Source organism: Physeter macrocephalus, chromosome 6, assembly GCF_002837175.3.
Source record: "Physeter macrocephalus isolate SW-GA chromosome 6, ASM283717v5, whole genome shotgun sequence".
Lineage (NCBI taxonomy): Eukaryota > Metazoa > Chordata > Mammalia > Artiodactyla > Physeteridae > Physeter > Physeter macrocephalus.
In genome coordinates this window covers 62,816,467-62,826,512 of record NC_041219.1, presented here as the reverse complement: position 1 = coordinate 62,826,512, position 10,046 = coordinate 62,816,467, and the positions used below count along the sequence as shown (strand labels likewise).

Here is a 10,046-nt window from a genome sequence, read left to right as displayed (position 1 = left end):
GCGCTTTGTTGATTTTATTCCAGCCAAATACAAAGACGGACCTTATACAACAAATGTTTTCCTTTGTTCTGGGCCTTGTAAAGAGTCATTTCTCTACAAAGAAAGGATCCCCTTTGTGCGTTCCCTGGCCCGACGGGCTGCGGGGATTATGAAGAGAAAGCTCTCTGGAACTGTTTTCCTGGTTAGATACATTGTTCTGGAAAGCAGGCTGGGTTGCCATGGCTACGGCTCCCCAGAGGCCTCGCCCTGCCCCTTTTCACCCGGCCTGCCGGTGCTGTCTGCTAGTACCAGGGCAGTCCTGACTTCAAATGTTCCTCCCGCCCGCACAGCATGGAAATGGCAGGGAAATTCCAAACTATAATTCCCAGATGGCCTCTGGAACCCAGAGGCAGAAAAAAAATAATCCCTTGTACGGCAGCCCTGAATTGTCCTTGAAAAAACAGCCGTTAGATTGAAAGCTTGTTGAAGGCAGGAACCACGTCCTCATCGCTGAACCAATCCTTGCCTCTCACGTAACCATCTTACCCCCCAGCCGAAAGGAGGCCGACACACAGTAGGGTCTGGAAAAAAGTGTGTAACTATTTGCCAGTGAGGTGGCAGTTTAGCAGGGGGTTAAAAGCAAAGATTCAACCAGAATCTTGGTCTGCCACTTAATTTGATGAAATACCTAATCTCTCCAAGCTCCATTTTCCTCATCTCTAGAATGGGAGCGATAATGTCTAACTCCGAGGTATATGGTGAGTACTGAATAAGATAATTTAATGTATGAAACGCTTGGTACTGTGTCTGGCTTATAGTAAGTGCTCAGTATTATGATTCTGATTATTACTGTTATCGTCATCGCTTCTATAGCCTCCTGCATGTTCTTGTGGGGAGAAACACTGTCCCCTACTAAAAAACAAACTGAAAAACCCCAAACAACAAAAAAACCTCTAGCAGAGTCTATAGCAGCCCCAGTCTAACAGTTAATGAAATGAATGTAAAAGTGCTGCGTAAGTTATTTATTTGTATAATAGCGTCAACTAGGACATGCTAGTGACAAGCTTCGTTTATGAAAGATTGTTGCACATAAATGATGCACAGGGGATGTGTTCCAATTGTCCACCCATACGTCTATGGTATAAAGATTAAAATAGCACGGTGACATCTTTTAGTTTGACCTTCTCCCTCTCCCCTCCCCCAATCTGTCAGGGCATTTTGAAACCCCACAGAGCCTGTTTTGATTGAGTGTGCATGTTTGTGTGTGTTCGTGTGTGTGTGTGAGAGAGAGATCCGTACGCTCACAGGGGTCCTCACAGCCCTCCCCGCACCAGGGCTGCCTTCCAATTCAAACAAGCCTTGGGGTCTGGAGACACTTAGATTGTGCCTCTGGAAGATTCTAAACATCCTTGGGATACTCAGGGGAAGGGGAGTTCAGCACCCCACACCCCGAAATCTGCTCTGCCCTGCCCCGCCCCCCAAGCTAGGTCGGGACTTGGGCTAGAATTCCTAGGCAGTCTTTGAAGTTTGGCAAGGGGTGGGGCGGGTGGTCAGGAGATGTAACTGGTCCGGGAAGGCTCCGAGCCCAACCTGGCCGCAGGATGTGCACACCCTCGACAGCTGCGGACCACAGCTCAGACGGCTGGGCTCTCAGAGGAGCCACCTGAGGGTGGGACTAATCAGATGTCCCAGGTTCCGGCACCTGGGGGAGGGGAAGCGCGGTCAGGGGCGTCATTCCACGTTTACCTAATACTGCTATGTCCCTCGGTTGAGAAGGTATGTACAGCTTGTATGTATTTTAGAGCACGAATGAAAAGAGCATGTGGACGGCACTGTCGTTAACGCACAGGGCCACAGGAGCCTGGTAATTATATGTACAAGGGTCAAGTGTACGCAGGGTGCTCCCAGGACACCTTTGTGCCGTGTATGCTGAGGTTGTGCAATAATGCAGCAGAGGTGCGAAAAGGCGGTGTGAACTGCAGGGTGTGAAGTGTCCTTCCCTCTCCTTCAGACCCTCTCACACATTCTACCCCCTCCCCCCCCAGCACCCTCATTAAACCTCCGGACACATAATCCTCCCCTCCCCCACACGGCAGCCAGCTTTCTCTGAAAACTGATACCCTGAGGCCCTTTTCCCTTACCAGCCACAATTAGGGGCAGTAAGAGGGAAAATGCGGACTGGATCCAGGTACAGAGGCATTGCTCTGTCGTTTTTCCTTCCGCAGTAGGCCGATGTTCCGGCTCCAGGCCTTATATTTTATCTGACTTTGCCACTCCAGGAAGCAGCTTTAGGCTCCTGCGGGTCCAGGCCAACTCCACTTCTTTCTGCAAAGTCCATTTTGTATCTTCCATTTCACCCTCGTCAAGTCTCAGCCGAGGCTGTTGTTCTCAATCCAGCTCAGAAACTGGCTCAAACCGCCCTGAACTGGATTTGGTGGCTGTTGAGACAGTTTCTGCCTCTTTGTGAGGGCGGATCCGGCCTCATTTGCTCTTCAGTTTCCCTCCCTCCTGTTTTCCCAGAGTCACCACCAGCAATTCCCCTCCCCCCTGCCTCTCCAGTTTGGCATTTTTTTACCCTTCCCTGGGCCAGGGCCTCATGAAGTAGATTAAATTCTTTAATAAAATAGTGGATTTAGGTTGTAAACCTTCAGCTTGTGTTACATTAACTGTTTAGTTCTGTTTTTCTCAAATTTGTTATCTAACCAGTTGACATGGTGCCCTTAAAAATCTTGGCTCTCGTTCTAACCTAGAAACATCTTAAATTTTCACTCTGGTTGGAAGTAACTTTAAATTTCACATCAAAGGCTGGAAGGTGTTGGTGCATTACACTGTTAATTTCTGTTTTGTAGCTATATTTAAATCAAAATAATTTATTCATTTCTTTGTTGAGAAAGGGCAAAACATAATATGTATAGAATTTTTACACAGTTACTCATACTGGCTGTTGCAACTGCGCGATTCCCAGGGAAAGAACTGAAGACTTGAGATGGTTTTGGTTTTCGAACATGTAATTTAAACCCTGGATCAGGTTCTGCGGATTGTTCAGTGAAGAAGGCTGTTCGGAGAATGCGCGGGAACCATTCCCAACGCGATGCCGGTGGAGGCAAAACCGGGAATGAGAGGGAATGAGGAGAGGACAGGGCTGGGCTTTTGTAAGTTCTCTCTGTATGAAACTTAAGCATTTCTTATGTGTTGGAACTAGACAGGGAATAATTGTGCAATACTGTGCAGGTATTAAATGTACACTCTAACATGGCTAATTTTATGTTACGTGACATTTTACCTCAGTTTTGAATATGGAAGCGTTTCTGGACAAGAATTTTTCATTTTCTTCTTGTGGTTTTTGAAAAATCAGAGAAGAGACAGATACTAAGCAACCATTTTCGGGGTGTGGCTCCATTTGGTGCTTGACGACTCGCGGGTCTCCCTCTGCTGGCCAAAGTGAGCAACGTGTCACGACGTCGCAAGGCCTTTTGAGCCTGTCTCAATTATATGTCGAAGCACAAATCCCGGGCTGCTTTACTGAGAATCGTCCTCAGTGCCTTGTTTCGTGTGCATTTTATTTGTTTTACTTACTTACGTGCTTGGTACAGGGCTCTTTTACTGCACGAGGATCACAGATGTTTTGCTTCTGTGGTGTGACAAAGGATTAATTATAACTCAGCAGTTTAAAATTCACCCCTACATCTCACAGCAGAACCAGAAACATTGTCATTTCTCCTAGGCTAAAAACCAGAGTTATAGCGCTCATTTAAGTGTTTAGTTTCAGTAGAGCATAAAGCCCTGGAAAAAAGCCAATGATAACAGTAGATCTGGAAAAGCTATTTTTATCTGCACGAGAGGGCATCTGGCTTTGTGTAGTGACTCAGTACCCTGAGAAAAACTGAGTTTGGGCTAAGGTAATCTTCAAAACGTACGTTAAAAAGGTGAATCCATCAACTGAATTTGTGTGCATGAGATTTACACATCTTAAGTAATTATTGTGGGACGAAAAACAGTAGTATATGCTGTACTGGAGGTCAAGTAATTTAGATCGGCCTTCTTGTTCCATCATCTCTTCCTTTAGGATCTTCCCACCTTTTGTTTCACATGCTTAAAATGCTTCTCTTTCCTCCAGTTCCTCCAATTCATGGTCAAGCCTCACCTGTCAAGCCTTTCCTTATATGTCACCTCTTCAGAGAAGCCTTCCTGCTTGGTCAAAAGTAGATTGCTTATACCCTGTTATCTCTTACATGGCATCCTCTTTTTTTCTGTTACAGCACCACTGTAACTTACAATTACAGTGTATATATTTGTTTTCTTGTGTATTCTCTTCCTCCTTCACTAGCTTTCTAAATCCCCTAAGGGCTATATCTGTCTGAGCAGAACTATTTAACCAGCTTTTGGAAGAGTACCTGGCAAAAAAATAACAAGGAATAAGTATTTGTTGAACAGATTAAGTTAAATTCAAATACCATGTCTCTAGCTCCAGCCCAGTATTTTCTGGACTATTCTTCTTTTATACCTTGTAGCTTTTTCAAGAGTTAGACTGTGTCCTTTTTCTCTTGTAAACTCTCAGTAGCTACTCTTTTGGTTCAGGGCTCCTCTTCCCATAATGGGAGAGCTACTGAGTGTAATGGAATCGTCACAGGTCCTCACATTTTAAGCCCCCTTAAAAATAGAGAAACAGACGAATCATTTATTTCTTAAAGCCCGCGTTTTCTCATCTGTAGCACCTGATTTGACTCTGAAACACCCCTCCCCCTACCCCGGCCATGTGCCATCCCCGCCCCCAACCCTTTGATTTCTGAATCTGGAGTCCTTAACTTGATGCTCCACCCACACCCACCCAACAAAACCTTCCCTGCGGGGGGAAAGGGTCTACCAATTACTTCTTCAAAAAAGTTTCTCCTTCCAGTCCAGCGAAAGACTCCTCCATGCAGAGATTTAAATTCCCTGGAATTTCAAGTAGGCAATTTGCATTTCTGAGAACCTTTAGACTAGATGTCAGTCTTTCTTTGGACTTCAGCCCAACACAAGAGTAATCCCTTTGGGGCATTTCTTTACCTAGGCTAATTAGCTATTATTACACTCTTTGGAAAGCTGCGCTAGGGGTTGGAGGACTTTTGTGACCTATGCTTTTACTCTGTATTCATTGAATGGTTTTGATTGACTGATGGTTGTGTAACTGGTAGAATTTCCCTAGCTGCCTAAAAAATGCTGTGACTTTCACTCCTTTTAACTGGCATAGGGTAGCAGTTAAAAGACTAAACTACTGGAAGTCAGAAAAGCTCAAAGCTCTGAAGTCTTGGTTTTCTTACCCATTTTGTTTTTCATCTGCAAAAAGTGGATGTCCACTTCATAGAGCTGTAATAGTCATTATAATAGTATTTATAGAACAATTACTTTATGCCAGTTACTGTTCTATATACGTAATACTACATAAATATATGATTAGAGAGATAGATGGATAGATTCATTTAATCCCAGCCACCCTTTGGAGTAGGTATCATTGTCTCTATTTTACTGCTGAGGACACGGAGCACAGAGAGGTTAGGTACCTTCCCCAAGGGAACACAGCTGGAGGGTGGCAGAACACATACACAAACCCAGGCTGTTTGGGTACTGAGTCTATGCGTTTAAAACGCAAGTCCAATTTACCTGGCACAAGGTGAATGTTGCTAAGTGTTAGTTTATCTCCTCCCTTATTTCCATGAAAACAGTCATTACTTCCTCAAGGTGTCTTTGGGGTTTTTTTTTGCTGAGCCTTGGGGTGTGCAGTATCCTAGTTCCCTGACCGGTGATCGAACCCATGGCCCCTGCAGTGGAAGCCCGGAGTCTTAACCACTGGACCGCCAGGGAAGTCCTCTTCAAGGTATCTTAATACAAAACCCTAGAAATTCCGAACCAACACAATCCCCTGCTTTTTCAGATGAGGAAATGGAAGGCTAAAGAGCTTGAACCATTTGTACTGTTGTGGCTGGATGGAACTAGAACTTAGCTCTCCTGACTAATCTATGAAGAAATAATGGTTCTCTGTATTAATGTGTTCTATTTCCTTCCTCTTACCATTTTTGAAAAGAAAAAAAAGAAAGATCCTTTTATGAATTTCACTCCTACCCCCCACTTCGTTTTCGCAATTCAGTAACACAAGCTGCACTTGCAGAGACTTAACTGAATGGAATGCACTGCTCTTCTGCCAGAGCACACAAGGGAGTGAGCTAGCATTCGCCCCTGGCAAAACCAGGACAGAGGAAAATTAGCCAGCACTCACTCCTTTATTCTTCCTCACTCTTTTCCCTCTTGATCCCTTCCCTACTTGTTTCAGGCTCCAGCTCTCTATTCCCTTCCCTGGATTAGGAGTATCGAGGTATCGCTGGTGTCCACCCTAATAAAAATCCCACCCTGAACCGAGATAGGGGCAGTAAGCTAGGTTGTCAGTAGCTGCCTAGTCTCCGCCCCACCAGCCCCCCTTGAGAACAGTAGAGAAAGCCCTGAATTTCTGTCTTCATTGTGCTGTTATCTCAATATATATGTATATGTACATTTGCATGATTTAGTTAACCTGTGCTATCCATACTTTTCTCATCTTTTTATGAAATACTATCTTTCCTACTGTTTTCTCACGGGGAATTTTGGCTTGGCCATGAACAAGTACTGTGACAAAGCTCAAGAGACCACAATGTTTGCTTTATTTTGTTTGGCTTAAAATAAGAATTCTAAGAAGTATCACGTAAACGTCTGTAGTTGCAAAAGTGCAACATGGCTTTACAGTCTTTGAACAGCGCTATTCTAAAAGGCCACAATATGTAGTGTTATGCTGTAAACACGGAGAATATAATTTCAAAGGAAACATATGCTTTTACTATCACGGAAGAGGAAATTGAGGGTTTTTGTTGTTGTTCTTCTTCTTCCCCTTAGCAGTTTTCTTTGAATTGGACCTTGGAGAAGTAAAGAGTATAATAAAAGGAGCTTCTGGCTGGATGGACTGTTTGATGCATGATGAGTCACAGTGAGAAATAAGTTTGAAAATACAGGTTAGGTGCAGATAGTGGAAGTTCTTGATTTTAACAGTACTTAAAAAAAAATTTATTGAGTTTCTACAATGTGCCAGGTTTTTGTTTTCTGCATATGCTGTGTAATGTAATCATCACACACAATCTGATAGATACTGAGACTTAGGCAACTTGCCTGAGCTCACAGAGAAGGCACAATTCCTTTCTAGGAATTTATAGTCTTCTAAGCACTGTCATAGAGTTACACATTCACACTGCAGTGTGTCACACAACGCAGGGAAGGATGATCTCAGACGAGGAGCGGAGAAGGCGGAAGGGGAAAGGCAACCTTGAAGATTTAACAGAAGTGTTGTTAGAGCTGGGCGTTGAGGGAGGAGCAGGAGTTTGGGCCAGTGACAGTGGGGGGAGGGACATGTCGGTCAGAGGGGTTGGGACATTAAAGATACAGAGATCTGAAGTAGAACATTGCACCTGGGGAAAAGAAGAAGCTAAGCGAGTGGAGTGTAGAGTGAAAAGGTGAAAGCAGTGGGAAGGGAGGCTGGAGGAGCTTGCAGGCTAGATCATCAAGGGTCTTGGGTGCCATGCAATGGCGTTTGAACTCATTCCTCTAGGCCTGGGGTTTTCAGCAGAACACTCCTTCTAGAAAACAGACATTTTGTAGAATTCCAATACATTCATTTGCATAAGCCACTAAATCATGTCACAGTACCCTAGAGGTTTGATGAACATAATGTTCTAACTCCACTTAGCAGGCACAGTGGAGCCAGTGGAGAATTCTAGGTTTGCCCAGGACTAAGAGGGAGTCCCTGGATGAGGTACTTTCAGTTTTAAAACCTGGATGATTCGTTTACTCTAGTTTTAAGCAGGAATGTAACGTCTAGCATGAAATTGACTCGCTAGCAGTTTGGAGGATGGAATAGGGAAGCAAAGGAAAGAAATGGAAGGGACCTGACAGTTACTGGATAACATTACGTTCCCGAGGGTGCTCCATGCCCTCCTGGTAGTATAGCCAGGTGTCATTTATCTTATTTTACTGAAATGCAGAAAGTTTCCCCACCCCCACCCCCGGCAGCACCGCACGCCTTGCGGGATCCTAGTTCCCCAACTAACCAGGGATTTGAACCCAGGCCCACAGCAGTGAAAGCGCCAAGTTCTAACCACTGGACCGCCAAGGAATTCCCTGAAACTCAGAAAGTTTAATTCATCCAAGGCCATGCAGCAATAAGTGACATCACTGGGATTTGGATCCAGGGCTGTTTGAACCTATGCTCCAAGCCCTATTCATTATATACACGGGGAGGTCCCTGGAGACAAAGAGACTACTACTTAAAACTGTAAAAATGACAGAGTGAATGAAAATGTAGGGGAAGAAGTGGGGAACAACAGAGAATAATGGTGAATATCTATATGTAAGGATGGGAAGAGAAATACAAGCCATATCCCATCTGATACAAGGAGAGAGAGAGAAGCCAGGAGAGTATAGTTTGATGAAAGAAAATGGAAAAGTGATTTCACAAAGGAAAGGTTGGTCCCAAGTGTCCAATATGGTAGAAGCTGAGGACAATGAGGACTGTGGAAAGATGACTGGAATTAGTACTAGGAGGTTGTTAATGAACTGTTTCAGGCGGAAGTCACTTTGGACTAAGTAACTGTGGTGGCTTTGTAACGTCAGATTGGTTAGGCTGAACTCTATTTCTCCAACGTTTCTTCCCACTGTGTTTCCCTTTAAGGGTGGGCCACGAGATATTAACGTGGAAGATTTTGATGGCTGAGTGAGCCGTGGCCATTTTGGCTTTTATTTCAGAAGATGGGGGCAGGCCCTTTTGTAGCTCATATGAATTGTCCCTTAGCGGCTGGCTCACTTCACTGATGTGGGGCAGCAGTTGGGCCTGCAGCTGCTCTACTTCCCCTGAATCCTCCTTCGGCTTCTGTGACCCCTGGGCCATTTGTGTGTCTACCTCTGTAGGGGAGACTACAGTCTAGAAAGGGAGACAGATGATTAAAAAGTAAACAGTCAGGTATGTATTACACATGGTATGAATACTCTGAAGGCAAAACAACAAAACTAAATTAAATCAAACCGACCCCCTCCCTGCCCCCCCAATGACAAGATACTGAGATCAACATAGAAGGGATATATTGGTTTAGATTGGGAGCTCAGGGAAGCATTTTCTGTGATGTGCACGTAAGCTGAAATCCGAAGGATAAGTAGGACTTAAGAAGATCATTTTAGGGAAAAGGAATAGCACGTATTAGCCCTGAGGTAGAAGAGGCCCAGGTGTTCAGGCAACTGCAGTTGCCTGAACTCTTAGAGTCTGATAAGGAGAGAGAGGGACCTGAATCAGGACTGGAGAAGAAAGCTTTGTGGTCAGTCAAGGATTCTGGAATTTATCCCAGGAGTAATGTGAAACAATTTTTAGTAGTTAAGATTCTCTGGTTGCAAGAAACAGAAATTCAAATCAAAGCAGCTGAAGAGAAAAATGGATTTTTGTTGGTTCACATAACAACCACAGGAAGCACAGGACTGGAGGTGGCCTTAGGGGCGAAAGAACACAAGGTATAAAGACCATTGAAACTCTTTCTTTTTTCCATCTTCACTTCCCTTTACATGTCTAACTTCATCTCTATACTTAGATTTTTAATGAGACTGGATCCATAAATCACATCTCCATTGTATTCCTCTTCCTTAGTCTACAACATCGTTCTTACTAGATCCAAATGAGTTAGAAGCAGATTACTTTGACCGGGGAAATAGAGAAACAGCTAACAGTGACCTCTCACGTCCTTGAGAAATCTCCTTTTCATAAAGAGTTGCCCAGATTTTGAAATGAGCATAATTATGTCACTTTTCTTCATCTCTGGATAGTAAAGTACATTTTTTTAAAGTTGTTTTCTTTCTTTTTTTAATATCTATTTATTCTTTTTGTTTATTTATTTTATTTTATTTTGGCTGCGTTGGGTCTTCGTTGCTGCACACGGGCTTTCTCTTTTTGCGGTGAGCAGGGGCTACTCTTCATTGTGGTGCGTGGGCTTCTCATTGCGGTGGCTTCTCTTTTTGTGGAGCATGGGCTC

The 10,046-nt window shown here is 44.1% G+C and overlaps 1 long non-coding RNA gene across 1 annotated transcript in view; it reads left to right on the top strand.

The window, feature by feature from the left end:
• The first annotated feature begins 1,607 nt into the window (after positions 1–1,607).
• Positions 1,608–10,046, top strand: part of LOC129392161 (uncharacterized) — an 82,558-nt gene continuing 74,119 nt past the window's right edge. The window contains exon 1 of the long non-coding RNA XR_008617523.1: positions 1,608–1,755. This is a non-coding gene — a long non-coding RNA (uncharacterized lncRNA). The remainder of the gene's footprint in view (positions 1,756–10,046) is intronic.